Genomic DNA, 20,940 nt, shown 5'->3' on the forward strand with positions numbered 1-20,940 from the left:
ATGGTAAATTTTTTATGATTTATGTTCATTTGTCTTGTTTTTTCCCCCAAAATTTATGGAGTTTGGTGAATTTTGTTACAGAGATGAATGCTACTCCTCTATGTTAGGACTAAAAAAGCATGCCTTTCCATTATATCTTGTTAATTTTTGCAAGATGTTAAAAAACAGAATTTTTGCTTAATACAAATATGTTTGTGGTTAACATATTTTTCGGTAAGTATGTCCAATTAAAATTTCAAATGCACTGAAGCAAGTAAAAGCTGTTTTAAAGTGAAGTATGTCTAGAGACAAAGCATGAATATTGAAAGAGTGATGTGTAATCTTGGTTTCATGTACTCAAATTTTAAGAATCATACATAAACTGCAGTCGTCACCACACCCAGACAGTGATGTTTCCATAGCAATCAATCTGTTTATAAAGAAATGGGTGATGTGGAAGGAGAACAACAACAAAAAGAGTGAAAAATAAGTAACTGGTCCTAACTATATAATGATAGCAAGAAAAACACTAAGACAAGCCATGTTGAGATGGTGCTTTATCTGAGGAAAATGTAAGGAACTTGGAACATTCTGGAGGATGAGCCATGTCTTCTGTCTCTTTTGAATTTTTTTGTAGTCTGAAACAAACTAATGCACAAAATAGGCACTCAAATATGAGAGAGAGAAAGAGAGAGACAGAGAGAGAGCGAGAGAGCGAGAGAGCGAGAGAGCGAGAAAGCGAGAGAGAGAGAGAGAGAGAGAAGGAAAGACGGGGAGCAGAGATAAGGAGGGGAAAAAAAGAGAATCTAAACAAAACAAACATTTCTGTAACCATTAGCTCAGTAAGCATCCAAATAATAGAGCAAATATCCGTGATCACTTTTACTATCAATTCTCAGACATAATGATCAACCGTGAATGCTAAAAAGGATTCACGGTTCAGTTCCTTACTAAAACCTATGATTACAGGTGTTCATAAATGTTACTTAAATGGCTCTTGAATTCTGCTTTCCACTGTGATGAGAAAGGCTCAGCCTGAAGGTGAATTATTTTCATAAGTTTGAGTTTAATTCATTCAACCAGTTTTAAATTTTGAACACAGAAAAACATAACCTTTCCTTTCCCTATGGCATTTTTACACTCAAATAAGTCAAAAAGCATCTATCCTGTCAACAACTCAAGTAATAAAATTTTTTTAAAAAGGCATGATTTTGAAGATTCATACATTTAAACACACATGGACACTTTATAGCATGTTTGTAGGTATTTTGGTTTTTCAATGTGATCTTTGGGGTTTGATTTAGTTTTGTATTTTCTGTTGTAAGTTTATCTATCTTTAAGCTTACAATAGCAATTAAACATTAAATTGGCCATATTGGAAAAGTTAATTTACTTGTGTTGCAGATTGAAACAGAAATAATTCAGGTTGTACTTACAAAGCAGCTTGCCTCTGTAAACCTCAATGCTTTAGAAAAACATCACCTAGTGATAAGTTTGGAATTACTGTGTGGACTGTGTAAAACGCAACTATGTGCTTCTGTGAGTGAATGTGTACAAAGATCCCCTGGGATCATGTTTATATATATGCAGATTATGATTTAGAAGGTCTGGAGGAAAGCCTGAGGTTTACCATTTCCGACACCAGGTGATGCTAAAGCTGCCGGTCAGCAAACCACATTTTGAGAAGCAAAGCTTTAGAGAACTAGAATCTTTCATTAAATATTTTCCATTTCTTTCCTTTACAATTTGTGATTCATTCATTTAAAATTTTCACCTTTAGAATAGCTAAGTGTTCCATCCCTTTATATTCTTTAGTACATAAAAAGAGGTACCACATGGAATTTCTTTAGAAATCTGTAAGAACTGCTTACCCCAAAAAGTTAATTTGTTTGTTTTTCTGTCTGTCTTTGGTAGAGATAGCCTTGGTTATTTGAAGTCCAACCCTTGCAACAAATTTTGCTGCATTTACAAAATGTGCTGATGTGAAAATCTCAGAAACAGTCACAGATCCAGAAGATATCTCCAGACCTGACCAAAAATAACATCTTTGGCAAAACATGGAGGAACAGGAAGCTGTAACGAGTTTTTTTTAGCCCCAAAAGCAACCACAAACGATATTTCATACTGTTGTTGGAATAACGGAATCAATGTCCTCCGTATGAACTAGCAAAAAAGACGCCATTAAAATGCAATTGGAAGCCATGACCTGAAAAATGGTGCAGACTGAAAGAGTAATGATACAAGCAGGACACAAACAGGAAGCCAGGAAATCTTAAGGGGAATCTTCCATGGCCTCAACTCTATTTAAAAAATAACAACAAAAAAATACATACCGTGTTTCCACGAAAATAAGACCTAGCCGGACAATCATCTCTCATGTGTCTTTTGGAGCAAAAATTAATATAAGACCCAGTTTTATTTTACTGTAATATAAGACCGGGCCTTGATATGATATGATATGATATGATATGATATGATATGATATGATATGATATGATATAATATAATATCAGGTGTTAGATTAATTTTTGCTCCAAAAGATGCATTACGGAATTAGAGCTGATTGTCTGGCTAGGTCTTATTTTTGGGGAAACACGGTATATACACGATCAAGTATTGTCTCATGATTTTTTTTTTTTCTTAATTTCTAGTTTTAAATTCGTACTAGTGAAAAGCAGGAAAATCCACCTCAAGAGACCCTGACACTGGGCAGTTGGGTTCATGTATTACAACCTTCATTCATTCAAAAATAGTAAAACCCAGGGTTAATTTGCCCCTGTAAATAAAGTCAGAAACTATTGGTATATGGTTCTTCTGCTTAAAAGAGACTATATATATATATATATATATATATATATATATATATATATATATAAAATATTATATATACTATACTATATACTATACTATATATACTATATATTACTATATATACTATATATTATACTATATATACTATATATTATATATACTATATATAATATATTATATATATATATATATATATTGAAACTTATAGCTTCTTTTTTGTTGTTGTTATAGTTTCCTATCTGTCCACAAGCTTTTTGTACAATCTTGAGTAGGTAACCAGGTAGTTCAATCTGGTTACCTACTTAAGATGATACTATTTAATTAATCTTATTCACCTGGTTAATGTGTTAGTTTTTAATTAACTATAGATGATCAATGAGCGAATACTTTATAAGGAAAGAGAATACTTTATAAGGAAATAAATATATGTGTATTTATTTAATTTCATACTAAAATAAAACAGAATTTCAGAAGCTAAAGGTAACATACAGATTTAACAGTAATAAAAATTACCATGTTTTTTAAACAGTTGGATATTTAAGCGTCTTCACTACCGGTGTACTAACTAGTCTGGTTTTAGCTTTGTTAAAAGTCTATGAGGACACTAAAATAAATTATTATCCACTACTGCCTTTTCCTCAATTTATCTTATACCCATGTCTCTTAGGACAGAGGGGGAAAATGGTATATGACTAACTAGACACATTAATGTGAGTCAAAAAGGCAATCAAGTGAGGTTTCAGATGTTTACCTCTTTGCAAAACATCAATTCATACACTGAACTCACAAAACACTCTAAATTATTATAAATTAAGAATGTAATTTTATTAAATGGACTCAAAAATCTTTCAAAGTATGGTCAAGAATGTTGTATTTGTACCCACGAACAGGATAAAATGACTTTAAATTATCTGATTCCTATATTAAAGTGGTAATACATTCACTCAGGCATTTATTAAGCACTCCCCAAAAGCCCAAAAATTTGAATAGGAATCACAACCCCCTATTGATGTAAATAGGTAAATGCATCTTTTTCATTTGCTATGTGACCAACAGTGAAAACAAAAATCCCTAATCCATAAGGCTGTACCACCCCCATTTTAAAGCACAGACTCCCCAGAAAAGTAGGAAGGATAAGATTCTGGGAACAAATGTAAAAGACGTTTAAGTACTCATGTCCTTATAAGAAAATCATATCCTACAATAAGACATTTCACTAAATTCAGAATGGAACTTTAAATTTTAACAGCTGACAGCAGAATTTCTTACACCTTTCAACATTTTCAATTTCGTATAATGCATTTGTATTTACGTATATAAATTGACCCATGTGATGCTAAATATATTCCCAAGATACTGATAAAAACTCACACTGTTTATTTATAATGTAAATAAGTAAAATATTTGCTAAACTTTATGCCTTTTTATTCATGTAATGAATCAAGTTTTCACAGATTATTATAAGGCTTAAATGATATATAGGACAAAATACAGTTATTGAGACACAACAAGGTCTTAAACTTAACAATAAATGATCATAGTTATAAAAAAAAAAAAAACTTGCCCTTTCAGTTACCTCATGTATCACTCGTTCATTGGCAGACTCACATAAACATTCTTTCTCCAATCCAGAGATTGCATTCAAGAGGCACGGGCCACATTCAACTTAAAAATATGTGTGGATTGAAGAATATGCTTTGGTTTGGTTTGGTTTTCACAATTTGATATTTTGACGGTCTTTAGAGAGGATCTGAGCTTGCCACCTCACCTTATTTCTCACCCTTCCCTGTTATTTAACACTCCGTCAAATCCACTGTTTTTTCTTACCTGTCCTTTGCTCTAAACCCTGCACCATAATCCACTGTCAATGGAAAAAACCCCAAATAATACAGCATCCACTGAAGCATCTTCATATGTAAGGGAAATGCTCCTTTTCTTTTTCCTTACACCATAATTGGTAAGTATCCTTTCATTTCATACCACAGCACGCCAACATATGAGAGGCTAGGGAATACTCAACACAAACCAGTTTGGCAGCGTTTCAGCAACTCTTGTGACTCTGGGCATCCTGAAAAATTGTCTGCTGATCTGTACACAGGTCAGCTTAGTATATGAGTCTGCTTTGCAACATTCTCTTACACCAGTGAATGAAAACATGAGGTCTTCCCTGTTCCCTATCCTCCTATCCTCTCAACGCTTCAGACAATGGAATTTTCCATGAGAAAGAGAGAGGGTAATAGTTGGAGGGGAAAAATCAGTATTTTGTTCTCCTTCTTCTGTCCACTATAATACAAAGCTTTGCTCCTCCTCCCGGGAAAATGTAAGGCTGGCTGGCAGTCAGTTTGACAGAAGGAGAGCAGTGCAGCGGAAAATTGGATAACAGGATAAAAATCTATGGGGCCACAGGAATCCTATCAAAACTGGCTCCTCCTGTCAAAACCCAGACAAGTGACAAGGAGAAATATAGAATGTTATTTATATTTAAATATTTCTAATGATATCATAATTTTGCTTCTGCCTCTGTTAGGCAGCCATTTTCCTGTGAGCCACCATTCTGCAAACCAAATGTTAAGTTGGAGAAAATCTACATAAGAATCAGACAACTTCAATCAGACATCAAGGAAAACCCTATAAACTCCTCAAATAGCTATTTTTAAATAACAGAGAACAATTTATTTTTTCAAAGGCATTTTCCTTAGAATACAACAGTCAAGTTCAATAAAAACAGATTATTTCTAGCTCTTTGGACATTGGAAAATGAAGCTACCTAGCAGCTAGCCAATAGCTTAATTTCACTTAAAATTAAGTCTGGTATTTTGGAAAATGCCCTACTTCCTTTCTTCATAATGTGCCAAATTGAGTCATTCTATAGGTCATTATGGCCTTAATTTACTAAACTTTACAAGTCCAGTACACTGACATTTAAATTGCCAAAATATACAAATTTTCTTATTTTAAAACTTGGAAAAAAGTTTTGATGCAGATATTCTAAATTAATATGCATTATAATTAATTATATTATTAAAACCCGGTGATTTTGGAGTACTTCCTTAAGAGAATACATAATACTGAAGAATTTAGTCCCATAACGAAGGACAACATTTATAAATAATACTCTATAAAATCCAATTTACATTACACTTCCATAGAACTTGAATGCTAAGATTCCTAAGTACTTATTGGTCATTTTTAATACATATATACTTTTCCTTTTTTACAGAGGGATAACTATGTGTGTGTGTGTGTGTGTGTGTGTGTGTGTGTGTGTGTGTGTCTCACATCAGACTTGGGCAACAAAAAGCAAAGTGAAAGATTGTTAACATGCAACCTCATTAATCTACATAAAAACAATATCTTTATTGTCCATAATATACAACACAACATGCCAAGTGCAGGGAGAAAAAGCAAATACAAACGGGTGTTCAGTCACAATAACATGCCATCTAAAACATGTTCAGAGTGCTGCAGACAGAGAACGGAGCAACTGAGGATCCCCCATCTGTATTTCATTTCCAGCCGGAACATCTCTGGAATGCTATCAAGGCGCCAAACTTCCTGAACCCATCTTCCTGAACAAAGTTAATTTTCCCCTGCTATCAACTTCTTCCACTCTGTTCTAAAGGACTCCCTCACTCTTGCTCATATACACTGTTCTCACTCCTAACTACTCTTGTTTATGCTGTTCCTCTGCCTGGATTGTCCTTGACCCCTCCCTCTCTTATTCAAAGCCTAACCTTTTAAGATCTAACCAAAGTATCACTTTACCTTGAAGCCTTTTTTGACTAATCCAAATAATTGTTTACCTTGTGTAAGGCAATGTTCTAAGTGTTTAACATATATGACCTTATTTAGTTGTCACAACTCCATAGGTAGTGCTCCATTTTAGAGATGCAAAAAGCTCAGAGCAGTTAACACATTTGCCTCAAGATATACAGCAAAAAAGTGGCAGAGTCCATATCCAAGTCCCATCTGTCAGACTCAAAGGCTTACGTAGTCAGGGAACTACTCTGTTATTTTGTTCCTTTATAATACCTGAGCTCATGTTCTAGGTGGTACTACATGAGTCAGCACTTAATAGTTCCTGTGTTACTCTATACTAATCTGGACTCTTCAGGTAGACTACAAATGTGTACAAGTTTATTTATCCCCCACTCCAGCCTAATAGCAGGCATTTAACTTGTTGATGGATTGAATCTAGTAAACCTACAGCATTTTAATACATTTGAGAGAAAGCTGTGCTTCTCAGATAACTGCTATTTTGCCATTGGTTTGGGTTGTCCATAGTTCTATTACCCCTGTGGGACTATTTGTCTTCTCATGAACTATAAAATGTGATACCACAAAAAAAATCTTCATTTTCATTCAACAGGTCCTTATTGAGTGACAATTAAGTGATAGCATTTGGCCAGGCATGTGGGAAAAATATTGAAGAGGTTTAAGACAATCTCTGCTCTTAAGAACCTTATTATCTTGTTGGAGAGAGGTGTTTTTCCATTTTAAGTTTTATATATATATATATATGTTATATATATAATCTGTATTAAGTATATGTTACATGTAAGTATATATATTATATATGTATATGAGTCAATATATAAAACCTGAGTTTATACATAAAATATGCTTTAATACAGTGCCTAGCATATAGTAAGGGCTTAATAAATATTGTATCCATCCATTAATAGTAAATGGAGGATAGTGAGCAGAATTAATCTGCCATTATTCATAATAAATGGTTATCATTTATTACCACAGACATCATTCAACAAATATTTAGTGTGTTTCTATTCTGTCTTTCCATAACTCACAGTCTGGCAAAGTCAATGTTAAAAAGATACAGAAAGCATAACAAATTGGATTTTTTCTTATGGGGCTCTCTCCAGAAAAATGCCTTGTGGACTAACTCCTAGGTGTGAGCTCACGTTTTTCAATATTGTGTTTTTTTTTCCTCCTTAAAAAAATGGAACACAGCAAAAAAGGATTACGTTTTTGTATATCTAGTTCAGATGAACTCTGGCTATGATTTTATTCTAGTATTCCCATAAATATATAAATGCTCTCTTGTGATTGTTTTTATTACATGAATTTGGATACATTAGCCTAAGATTAGGCAAATTAAATATGAAAATATCATCAATACATCCTAGCATCAAAAGCAATATGTGGTTCTTTGATTCTCTGACTGACTTAATGGATTACAACGAGGCACCAGCTAAAGGCTGGTGATTTAAATAATAAGCAGAGGGTTCAAAGCTGTGGCTAATTCATTACTCACACATCTCTAGTTGAGATAGTAATTTAAAGTTATGTGTGTCACATTAATTGTAATCTTGTTTCCAAATGACAAGATAAATATCTCAAGGAACATAATATACTGTGGTCATAGGTCAAACCAAATGAATGTCTAAAATAGATTAGCACTAAGTACATGCAATATGTCATGTTTATACATTTTTAAATGGATAAATTGTATTAACATTAAGCAGATTGTTCATTACGTATCATCAATGTTTAGCTTTACGTGCATTAATACTCTATTCAGTTACAGCATTCTCTGAAAATGCCACACACAGAGATGCTGTAAAATTCCTGGCTGAAAATTTAATACTTGAGAAAAAAATAGAAGCTAATTTGTACCTTTCCCACTAAGATTTAATTGCTTTGTTTCACATATCTGTGAAACCGATATATTTTGGCACTCAAGTGACTCAACAAAGGGCAATGTCACTGGCAAAAGGAGAAAATTGCCAAAATGTCAGGTCCCTATCAAAGTGTCTATATTTTATTTTAAGCCTCTCCATCAGCTGGGACTGGGTCAGAACCTCAAACATTGTCCTAGAGTAGAAAACCAAATTGTCTCCCAATATCACATGGCAAAGTAAATGCAGAATAAGGATGCAGGCTGCTATTGTAATTACAAAACAGAGTTGGTTTTCAGATTTAGACTCAAATTTAACGGTTGTGATTTTAATATGGATGAAACAGTTTTCCTACTTACAAGCCCTGAGATAATCGGTGAAGTAGTTATTCAACTCTCTCATTCACTGTGTGTACTAGTCATTAATACTCTGATGTTTTCTTAGCCTAAAATTCCTGCTGGGAAAGGGCTTTGTATTACTCGGGTGAATATTTTGAAAAGTCACTCACGGAGAATGAGGGACACTTGAAGAAGGAGCAGCAAACCAACTGTACCCAGCCCACAGAAATATTTTATTAACCTTGTACAGGTGTTCTTTTTGGACTTTTACCTGCTGCTGCTGTTTGTTTGTATGTTTGCTTTCATCAAATTTGAGTGTCTTTAAAAGAAAGCAGGCAGCCTAGAGTTCATCAACAGTTGCTTCTACTCCTGCTTTCCTTATGCAAAGCTCCACCCCACACCACGGTTACCTGTGGTCAGTAGAGTTGGTGATAGATTGTTTCATCTCTGCTGAAGAAAGGGCATTTGTTTTGCCAAGTGGAGTTTGCACAGAACTGAAATGATCAGACAGCAGAGGGTTCTTTTCTAACCCTATTTCCTAGTCTCCCAGTTGATTCTGTGATGTGCTCAATACTTTCTCAATATATTTTTTAAACTGCTAGCTAGTCAGTTGCCTTCTATTGTTTATAACCAACAACTTTGACTGATACTATCTAGAAATCTTCCCATCTGTCTTCTGTCGCTATCAATCCTCCTCCTTTGTCAGACTTCCTATCCCAAGTCACATGTTATTCCTTAAGGAAATGTTCTCTGACCTCTCAGGTTAGAAAAGGCACCTCACTCCATGGTTTAATAGCATTTTTTATTTTTCAGTCTGACCTCTGTTACTAAAAATTATAATTAATTAATTCTTTAACTACCATTATATAATCAATTTTCCTCCAGCAGAATTTTGTTCAAGGGCAGAAAACATGACTGTCTGGTTCATTTTTGTATCCCCAGCATCTCACATAGTAGGTCTCGCAAAACATAAAGTCAAACACAAACTTTTTGCTGTCGTTACTGTCTTTGAGAGCTTACAATCTTCAATCATGCATTTTAGTTTGAATTGAAAATGATATTGTCTTCATTTATTTTTATATTTTCCAATGTATTTAATCTATTAATTTTGAAATTGGTGTTTCAAACTCAATTCAATGTTGCCATCTTCTTTCCCCAAAAGTTCCAGTTGAATAAATACTTTATTCAGTGAATTCTTTCCCTATGGGGAGGCCAAAATATAATTAGAAGTTTGCTTCATGAACATGGAATCTGAAAACAAAGTCAATTATTTGATTTGATTTTTCAGTGGCATCTGGCTAAGGAAACTGGACTGAGAACTGACATATTTCTGCCAAGATGTCTGACAGGTCCATGAGCCAGCATTCCCTCTGCACGAATGGGAAGTGTCAATGCTTGCCTCTCTGGCCCTCATTTTTCTCTGCTGACCAATGATCCCTCTCCTCTTCTGACTGTTTCATTCTTTCTTTAGATATGTTGTTGCCCCTCAAGCCTACATTTGATAGTGTGAGAACAATTTATTTTAAAGATAATTTTATACCTGATCAGGTTTGGAGGCTAGGAAGCAGGAGAAAGAAAAGCAGTATTCTTAGGACTGACTCTTTAGGTGTTGTGGTTCTTTGTGCCAGTTAATTCGGTAAAATCAATGTGGTCTGCATCACCAGCCTGAGGTATAATTAAGACCATAAATCTTTTTAATATTCAAATTAATCATTCAATCCCCCACAGGACCAATTTAAAAGCAAGTCCAATGGCTACCTCTTGAAACCTTTCCCTTTAACCAAGTTGTCAAGAACAGTGGACACTTACACAGTTCAAAGAAGTCATCTGATTCCCATTCATCTTAAGCAGGAGAATTAACACAGGAAGGAAAGAAAGCAGAGAAACAGGGAAAGAGAAAGACTAAACAACAAAGTAGAGAAGGTTGGCACTCAAGCTGGTTGACCAGTTTCACACTAGCCCCAACATTCTATTGTCATTTCTGTTGACACTGCCATTCAAATTCACTGCACTTAACTGATCCAGTCCAGTGCATTTTTTTTTGAGCCTTTTTATTCTCCCCAGTGATTCAGCACAAGCTACAGAGGTGTACCACACATAGGCTTCCAAAGTTACAGATCTCCTTTTATCCTTTCAGCCTAGGCCACTGTCCCCATAATGTGCCTGTTGTGACAGAGGTCTTCCAGCCCCGGAACATTCTGGAATGAATCTTCCTTCATGATTTCCTACAATTCGCTAGACACAGACCTGCATTCCCTTGGGGCAAATGCTCCTTTGGAGACACAAGTGAACTTATTTGAAATCATTTCAACCTATCTGATGATCTCATAAGGTGGTCTCCAATGGAATACAATGATTCTATTTCCTTCTAGAAGTCTTTGACAATGCAAATTTACTCCACTTTTCTCCAAAGTTGCATAGCAAAAGATACATGGAGAAAACTTTATCAAGTCACAAAATATCCTGATACATACTTTTCCAGAGTCAATGGGTTCCTGCTTTTTCCATTTGCATATTAAGGGACGTTCAAAAATCTCCTCTCAGAATTAAGAGAACTTGCTCCAAATTGGCCCTTTATAGTTGCCTAAAAGAAATGTGTTTTGCAGCTTCTTTCACCAACCAGAGAACAAAAAACTTGTTATATCTTGCCAGGTACCCCCTCAAAACTCTACAAAAAATACATATAAAGCCCATAATTATTAAACATATTATAAGAAAATGTGGAACTGACTTGAAAGGTATAATATAGTAGATAATTGGACCATTTAGCATAGTTACAATTGGTAACAGTATCCTCAATTTTGTCCAAGTATCCACCCTTCCTACATGGAGCATCTGTGACTTCTCAGTCCCATGTCTGTAGAGATGGCCATGTGTCTCAGGACTAAACGGATTCTGTTTCCCTGGACACAGTGATTGATTCAGGGATGGGTCCATGACTCAATATCAGCCTATGAGAACCAAGTTTTTCCTCTACTCCTGAAGGAGAGAGCTTTTTCCTATTAGATGAGATGTGTAACCACCACCAAAAAGCTGCCTTAACATGGAGCCAACCCAGAAGAAGCAGAGCTAGCAATAAATCCTGGTCATATCAGATACAGAGTGCTCAATTATTGAAACAATAAACTTCCTTTTTGGTTGATTATTTCAGTTTGGAATTTCTATGAAAAGATTCTCATCTGATACATATGAACCAATTAGCATATTAGAAGGTTTAAATTAGTGATGTACTGAGTACAAGAGAAGGGTGGGGAGGCACATTTTCTTTTTGTCTCTAAATTTGCGCCTCTTGTAACCACTATAACAACAGGAAGTACAGTTTAATTGGAAATAGGCTAACAGAGTTCTAAGAATAATCATCTAAGGCTAACTGCCTGGGTAGTTTTGATGTCAGATAAATTGGCTCGCCTATTATAAACTGCATTTTTCCCGATTAGTATTTGATTAAACAACAAAAATAACCTCTTAGAACTATCAACAGCTTTCTGGATGCTATTTTTCTTAGCAAGATAATGAGCATAATACATTGTTTAACATGTTTTTAATTGGATGAATATCAGATACACAATGTTTTTCTATCATTGATGCCTTTTGTGCTAAGCATTTCATTACATCCTAGAATTACCACATAAAAATTTCCCTGTATTTGTCACAAACATATTCCTACACACAAAGATAATTGCCGCAACGTCACTACACACACACACAACTTTTTTCAACTATCCACTTGAAGTCCTGGAGCACTTAGACGGGTTGAAATATTCTGCTTTTGACCATGATTTGTTCTTTTCAAAATAAACTTTTTTTAAAAAAGGAAAATTTGGGTGGCTTTTTGTTTCACTAAAAGTCCTCAGTAGTTACGAATTGCCCATTCCATGTAGTTCTGTGAGAAAAAGGAAACTGAAAATGTGGTCCGTACCCTCTAGAAGTTTATAAGCAGGTTCTAGTCACAAAATGCACAGGGTAAAAAAAAAGAAATTAGTACCATTTACACAGCAAAATACAAATGAATATAATGCAGAATCATTCACTGATGAGAAAATAAATCGTAAAGGGGTTCTTAGTAAATTGTTGTGTCATCAGAGGGAAGTAGGTTAGTCAGGAAAGTCTGCTTAAACATTCACCAATAGTTAGAGTCACATAATACTGCAAAATGAATGATTTTTATCACTCACCTATTCAACAATGATTACACATATTCTATGTGTTAGGTGCTGTGTTCGGTGCACGTGGTCCTTCTTGTTTCAATTAGTCTTTTATTTTGAACACATATCAGTTGTCAGAATCATTTTCCTGGTTCATGATACTATCACTGATTCATTCAGAGGCCACAATGGTTGTTTCCAGTGTGAGACTATTATAAATAACATTCATGTCTCTTGTACGCATGGCTGTATACGCATATATCTAAGGGAGTGGAAATGCTGAGTGAAATGGTATAAACATGCTTTAATTTCAAAGATAATGCTAAATTATTTTTTAAAGTCATTGAACCCAGTTATATTCCTGCCAGCAATAAATAAGAAATCAAGTTGATCCCCATTCTCACCAACACTTGGTATTGTGAGACTGCTTAATTTTTTCGTGTATAAAATGGTATCTCACAGTGGTCTTATTTCCTAATTAAAGTTAGGTTAGGCATCTCTGCATATATTTTGTGGTAATACACATGCTTTTTCTTTCTCCTTTTTTGACTATAACATCCTTAACATTATAGATATACATAGATAAAGATAATAGAATATCAAATACAAGATTCTAGCAAGTCAACAAAACTTGGAGACTCACGTAAGAGCTAAGTCTCTTACATTCTTCGCTCATTGGGTGATATGTGAAATAACACTTGCACTTTGCCCTAGTAACTAAATGAAATATTAACCTAACCCCTAACTATTACTCACCTTATATAACATGAAACAAGTCTGCATCAGAATTCCGAATTTTCTCAGGCTTTTCTATATCTCACCTCTTTCCCAAAGCTACCCTGTTTCCCCGAAAAATAAGACCTAGCTGGACCATCAGCTCTAATGCGTCCTTCGGAGCCAAAATTAATATAAGACCCGGTCTTATATTATAGTAAAATAAGACCGGGTCTTATATTAATTTTTGCTCTGGAAGACACATTAGAGCTGATGGTCTGGCTAGGTCTTATCTTCGGGGAAACATGGTAATAAAATTCCAATCAAATCAAAAGTAGAGAATTTAGACAGGAAAGATCCCTTTTACACAGAATGACTGAATGATCTGAGTCCAAGACCTTTACAGACTGCAGGCTCATGCATTTTGGTCATGGTCTGAAGACTAGTTGACTATCCAGGAACGCAGAACTCTCTGGTCACCTTAGAACCACCCCTGATGACCACATTGGGATGACCTGTACTACGAGACTACAGAAAAATCACTTCAAACAAAAGTAAAATTGGAATATACAGTAGAGTCAAAGCAAGGAGCGTTTGCTTTGGGCACATGGCAGAATACCAATTACAGTCACACTCTTTCAATTTTTCAATTTCCAAATGTGAAAGATAGATAATGATTTTTACTTCACAGGGTGCCTGACACTGACTGAAAAGCACAATAAAATACTGGAGACACTTTACAGTTATACAAACAAACCAAACATAATTTAACAAATTAACAAACCTTTAAGAAATTTTTAAATGGTGAAAAGAAATATTTACATGTTCAAGCCATATTCAGAATTTCTGAAATTTTTAAGATCATAGTTGCTTTCCTCAAATGAATGCAGGAAATTACAAAGCTTCAGAATCCAGAGTTTCCAACGTAAGCATACGAGATGGGGAAAGTCTCAACTATAACGGTCTTCATTTGCATTTGTAGACTGTTGTCTTAGACAATTCAGGCTGCTATAAAAAAAGGCCACAGACTGGGTAACTTACAAACCATAACAATTTATTTCTCACAGTCTGGAGGCTGGGAAGTCCAAGATCAAGCTTGCATGGTTGCGTTCTGGTGAAGGCCTCCTTCCTCATAGCTTGTGCCTTCTCACGGTGTCCTTACTTAGTGGCAGGGCTTGAGATCTCTCTGGAGCCACTTGTATAAGGCACTAATCCCACGCATGAGGGCTCTACCCTCATGGCTGAAGCACCTCTCAAAGGCCCTACCTACTACCACCCATTGGGTATTACGATTTCATTATAGGAATTATGGGGGGATATAAACATTCATATAAGAACAACTATATTTCTAGTATATTTTCTTCCTCAACCTTCCAGTGTATGTGAAATAGCCAGATATTTAAATTTGCATTTTTACCAGCGGACAAATTGAGTCACCAGTGGACAAAATGAGTCAAAGAGAAATGAGGCAAATTTTCCAAAAACCACAAGGGGATTTAACCCCACAAACAGACCTAGAAGTCGCATCTCCTAAATTTTATTGTGGCCTGTAATTGGGGAAACCTCTTTCTGCTCTTCTCATGATAAATGAGTTAGGGAAAAACAAGTGCAATTCCAATAGGACATCAATTCAAATCTTTTTTTTTAAAAGAGGTGTAAAAGTGCCATGTGATCATTATTTTAATTGTGTGTATATAAGGAATCTACGAAAAGCTTATGAAACCGGTTACCAGCCACCTCAACTCTTTTTTGTGTGTCCTTATAAAAATTCCCATATGTCACAACTGTCACACCTACTTGTTAAATTGGAGAAATTCTTGAACCACACTAAGCAGATGCTGCAACAGATGGAAAGTTTCTTTTTGGGCTGAGAAAAAGAAATTTTCAATTAAGAAATGCCTGGACACTATTTTATCTCCCTTCTAGTTGACTGAACTATGAGATTTCCTTATGTTACAGTTTAGAATTAAAAAAAAAAAAATCCATTTCCCTCAGTATTCTTTATTTCTTCATGCTATCTATAAACATTAGGTAAAATTTGCTCATTTTATGCGCTCCTTATAAAATTGTCATGGTGCTTTCAAAAAATTGAAAATTACTGATATATTTTCATGTAATGGTTACATTTAACACCTTTATCCTTAACCATCTTACGTCAAATTTGCCTCTTACATTTTCTCTCCACTTACAACTTCAAACACTACCTATTATGTGTCTAACAATAGTTCCTTCAGTATGTTAGTCCCTACCTATCCAAAAAGAAGCATTACAATGCAAATTAAAATAGATTCTTTGGGCAGGCATGGAAGCAGATGTCAGCTTTTCTACCAACTACTGTCCCAGGCCCCCAAGTACAATCTCCAACCAACAGTTACCTTCCTTTGTATCTTTCTGGGGAGAAGGTGAGTGGTTCATTCCTGAGCCATCCACCTGGCAGCTGTTTCTGACAGACACTCTTGCCATGCCCTGGTTCTCCTTTTGAGCCCTTTCCATGCTTCACTGCTGCTACCATCCCAAGCTCTTGATTCCCCCAAATGACCACTAACCTGAGGATATGCAGAACAGCCGTCATAGAAGGTCGGTGACAGTAGAGGGAGATGTACAGCAGCTCACAGCCTGACAGGTATCTTGAGATAAAGTATCAGTCCTATTCCTTAAATGCCCTCAGCCATTTAAACATGCTTACTGGTTTAGTGCAGTTTTAGGTTCACAGCTCAATTGAGCAGAAAGTACAGCTAGTTCCCAGGTGCCCCTATTCACCACCCCACCCCCCACACACACACACGATGTCTCCTATTATCAACATCCCACACGACAGTGGTACATTTATCAAAATCCACGAACCTACAATGAAACATCATTATCACCCCAAATCTGTATTTTACATTAGGGCTTACTCTTGCTGTTGTACATTCTACGGGTTTTGACAAAAGTATAATCACATGTATCCACTATTGTGGTATCATACAAATAATTTCACTGCCTTAAAAATCTTCCGTGTTCCACCTATTCATCTCTTCCTCTCCCTAACCCCTGGCAATCACTGATCTTTTTATTATCTCTATAGTTTTGTCTCTTCCCAGAATGTCATATAGTTGGAATCATACAGTATGTAGCCTTTTCAATTTGCTTTCATTCATCTAGTAATAGGAATTTAAGGTTCTTCCATGCTTTTCATGGCTTGATAGCTCTTTTCTTTTTAGTGCTGAAGAACATTCCATTGTCTGGATGTACCACAGTTTATTTCCCCGCTCACCTCCTGAAGGTGACATTGGTTGCTCCCAAGTTTGGGCCGTTATGAATAAAGCTGCTATAGACATCCCTGTAAAAGCTTTTGTGTGGATAAGTTTTCACTTCATTGAGGTGAATATCAAGGAGAACAATAGCTAGATCACATGGTAAGAGTGTTTAGTTTGTAAGAAATTGTCAAACTGTCTTTCTTCCAAAATGGCTGTACCATTTTTTATTCCCAACAGCAATAAATGAGAGTTCCTATTGCTCCATATCCTCCCCAGATTTGGTGTTGTCAACGTTTTGGATTTTGGCCATTCTCATATGTGTAATAGTATCTCACTGTTGTTTTAATTTGCAATTCCCTAATGACGTATGATGTTGAACATCCTTTCATATGCTTATTTGCCATCTGTATATCTTCTTTGATGAGGTATCTATTCAGGTCTCTTGCCTATTGTTTTAATCAGGTTGTTTCCTTATTGTTCAGCTTTAAGAGTTCTTTGTATATTTTGGATGACAGTTCTTTATCAGATGTGTCTTTTGCAAATTTTTTTTTCCCAGTCTGTGTCTTATCTTCTTCTTCCCTTGACATTTTCACAGAGCAGAAGTTTTTAATTTTAATAAAGTCCAGTTTATCAATTATTTCTTCCATGGGTGGTGCCTCTGGTGTTGTATCTAACAGGTCATGTTATATCTAAATATCACCCAAGGTCATTTAGATTTTCTCCTATGTTACCTTCTAGGAGTTTTATAGTTTTGCCTTTTACATTTAGGTCTAGGTTCCATTTTGAGTTAAATTTTGTGAAGGGTCTGGATCTAGATTCACTTTTTTGCATGTACATGTCCAGTTGTTCTAGCACCCTCAGGCATTTTTTTAATGACTGAATTTCCAGCTTCCCTGAGCTCCCAAAATTCTTGTTTATTTTTTATTATGAAATAGTTTTCCTAGTCTTCGTCTGCTTAATTTTCCCAGAGGGCATCATTTTTATAATCGAACTCACTGGTTAAGCTATAATTAAATGAGCGAGATGTTCCCTTACTGCATGTCCTTCATTAGAATGTGTTAGGGAACATCTGGGTGGGAAAGAAGAGGTCACTGACTTTGCCACACTTTTATTTCAATTGCAGATAAAACTGATCCAGTACTATTATGTAAAAACAGTGATAAACTATTGTGCTGGACATCTTTCTAACTTTCACCTTGTGCTTTTCCTTTCTTATCTTTCTCTTCTTTTTCAACATTTTGTGAAATACAAACACAAAGAAACTTTGATAATTAAATCAAGTTCTGGTTGAAAAATGTAGATGTTGAGATTACTTACTGTGCTATATATATATATATATATATATATATACATATATATATATATATATAGTCTCTCTATTATATACTTAAGTACCTGTTTGCCAATATTTAATAAATCCTCTTAATTGTCAAATTTCAAATTTTTACTCTTTTATCCTGATTCTGGCAATTCTTAGCATCCTGTTTTCTAAGATGTATTTTAAATAAGTCAACACATTTTAGAAAACAGCTTTATGAGTGAATAAAACACCTTCTGCCCACCAGCTTTCCAAATTCAAGGGAGCATTTTAAAGAATAATTATTACATTTCTCATACCATGTAAGAAAAGACCTGAGGTGCCAACTATTGAGATTTGCTTGCAAGGTATAATAGAAATATTTCTTTAGAAATTATATATCATCCCTATCCTTGCAGAGACATGACGCACAAGATAAAGTAGAAAGAGATAGTAATAAATGGCTACCACAACATAAGTGAACCCTCTGAAATGTGAGAAGAGCATTAAAACAAAGTGGCTATATTTTAAAGAGTTGAGGATTATACACTGATACCCTTTTCCTGGAATTGCCATTGCATCAGAATACATTCCATTTGAGTAAATAAAGTTCTACTAATGTTCCTTGGAGTCTTTAGCTTAAGCTTCTGTAAAAATGTGTCTCAATTAATTTTGAAGATTTAGGAATATTTCTCAGACACTAACACCTAGTGAAATAGGAATGATCATTATTACTCATTTTGGTATAGTATCACTTGTACGTGCCTTAAAAATATTGGATAAGTATTTATAAAGACATTCCTCATAATCCCGAAGCTAGTTTGCTAACTGTCTTCTATGACAGCAGGTAAACAAAAATGTGGAGAAATTAAGTGAATTTTTATAGAGAAGAGAAGTCTAAAGATATAAAGGCAATCATTCTAAACTACCTTCCTTAGAACCTGTTTCCTTTTTACCACGCTTCTCAAAAGGATTTCAAGATAAGAAAAAGAAAAAAAAAAAAGGCAAATGTCTAAAATTCAACAATGAGAATAATACATAAACATCAACACATTATTTTCCTCTGACAATGAAAAGAATAAACTGCTAAAGCTCTGTAAAACTGGTTCTAAATTAAGATTTAGTACCAAAATAAAAGATTAAAAAAATAAAACTTTAACCCCATTAAATAATTAGGCTTTATGTATGTATGTGTATATATGTATATATATATGCCTCTTTTTCCCTTTAAATTATATTTCATTTTGCACATAGTTTGTAGGTTTTCTGCTATTTTTCAATGCCTTTTGTTGTTTTCCCAAGTAAAAGACATAATGATCCCACTAATTCTTGCTAAATTAAAGTTTTACAGTAAAACTGCCATTATCTCTTTATGTTCATTGCTTTTCTTCAGAAAACAAGTTTGAAAATTAAATGCCTCCATTACAAGCCAACAAAATAAGATCACTTCTTAAACTTGTGCCCAATGCTCCATTTGGGGCCTCTTTTGCAAATGTGTGATTACATTTTCATGCAACGGAGGCAGTAAAAATTTCTCCTCCAAATTACTTTGTATCCCCACAACCAAATAGACTTTAGTGTGTGAAAATAAAAGTTTGCTGAGGTTGGAGGAGATTGTCCTATTCAGAATCTTGGCTGCTTTAATTTAAAATGAGTGGCTCTTCTTTTTTTTTACCCGCTGCAAACAAAGGGCTCCTAACTTTTTAGTAGCAACAATGAGAAAGAATTAAAAAGACGGCTGAGTAGCTTTTCAAGTCATCAGCACAGCTGAGGAATTGGCCATTGACAGCTGGACTGATGGAATATTATGAGTAGTCAAAGGAAGCCCATAAGAACCATATGGAGTGACATACCAACACTTTTGATGTGCCCATCGGAAACTCCCATGGCTGATGCTGTTCGCACAGCTGTAGGGTATTAGGAAGGAGCCTTAAATGAACAAGAGAGCCCTCTTTAGGGTCATTCTCTATCATAATAACGTTAACTAAAACCTGCTGGTAGTGAAGCAACTTAGTGGGGGGACAATAATATATCAGTGTTTTTTGATGGCTGACTTAAGCGATAGGGAGTTCTGTCTTTTGTGTGTTTTGAGAAATTAATTTTATGTCTGAGTTTTATAGTGATCTCCTGGAGCTTATAAATGTGGTGTGGTTTTTTGTTTGTTGGTTTGTTTATACCTATTTGTATAGCTCTTAAAATTCCAAATTATGTTTTTTATTAAATCAATAAAATTTCATTTGAATTAAATGCAAAAAAAACTCCAAAACAGACAAAAAAACAAACAACCCAGAAAGACAATCTCTAAATAATTTCTTGAATATCTCAAGTGAATAATCAAGTAAGTGTATAATTTACAACCAACATGAAAGTTTTGGAATACCATCCTGAGCATCCAAGGCTCCATTTGAAATGAAAATATAGGGGTAGGTATATTTCTCATCAAATTATTTCTTTAATATTATTGATAACAGGATACGAATAGATTACTTTCTAGCAAAACTCAACATTAAGTAAAAAGTAGCTTTAAGATAAATTCAACCTACAAACTGTCATTCTACAGTGGAGAAGCCAGGTTCTTTTCCCATTTGAATTTCAAGCATCACAATATTCAGAAAAATGTTACAATAAAATAAAAACCATATACCATAGTTTAAAAATAATCAATGACTCCTTCTATTGTTCCTTCAACAAACGCTTAGTAAGCACTTATTATGTGTAGCAGTCTGATATAACCATGATTAATAACTGTGGCTCAGTGTAAGAGCTTCTGTATCTGGA

At 34.9% G+C, this 20,940-nt stretch overlaps 1 long non-coding RNA gene across 2 annotated transcripts in view; it reads right to left on the minus strand.

Annotated features, from left to right (window-relative positions):
• Window positions 1-20,940, minus strand: part of LOC117025778 (uncharacterized) — a 248,039-nt gene that overhangs the window by 157,625 nt on the left and 69,474 nt on the right. The gene's annotated exons all lie outside the window — the stretch shown is intronic.

This window comes from Rhinolophus ferrumequinum, chromosome 8 (genome assembly GCF_004115265.2).
Source record: "Rhinolophus ferrumequinum isolate MPI-CBG mRhiFer1 chromosome 8, mRhiFer1_v1.p, whole genome shotgun sequence".
NCBI classification, from domain to species: domain Eukaryota; kingdom Metazoa; phylum Chordata; class Mammalia; order Chiroptera; family Rhinolophidae; genus Rhinolophus; species Rhinolophus ferrumequinum.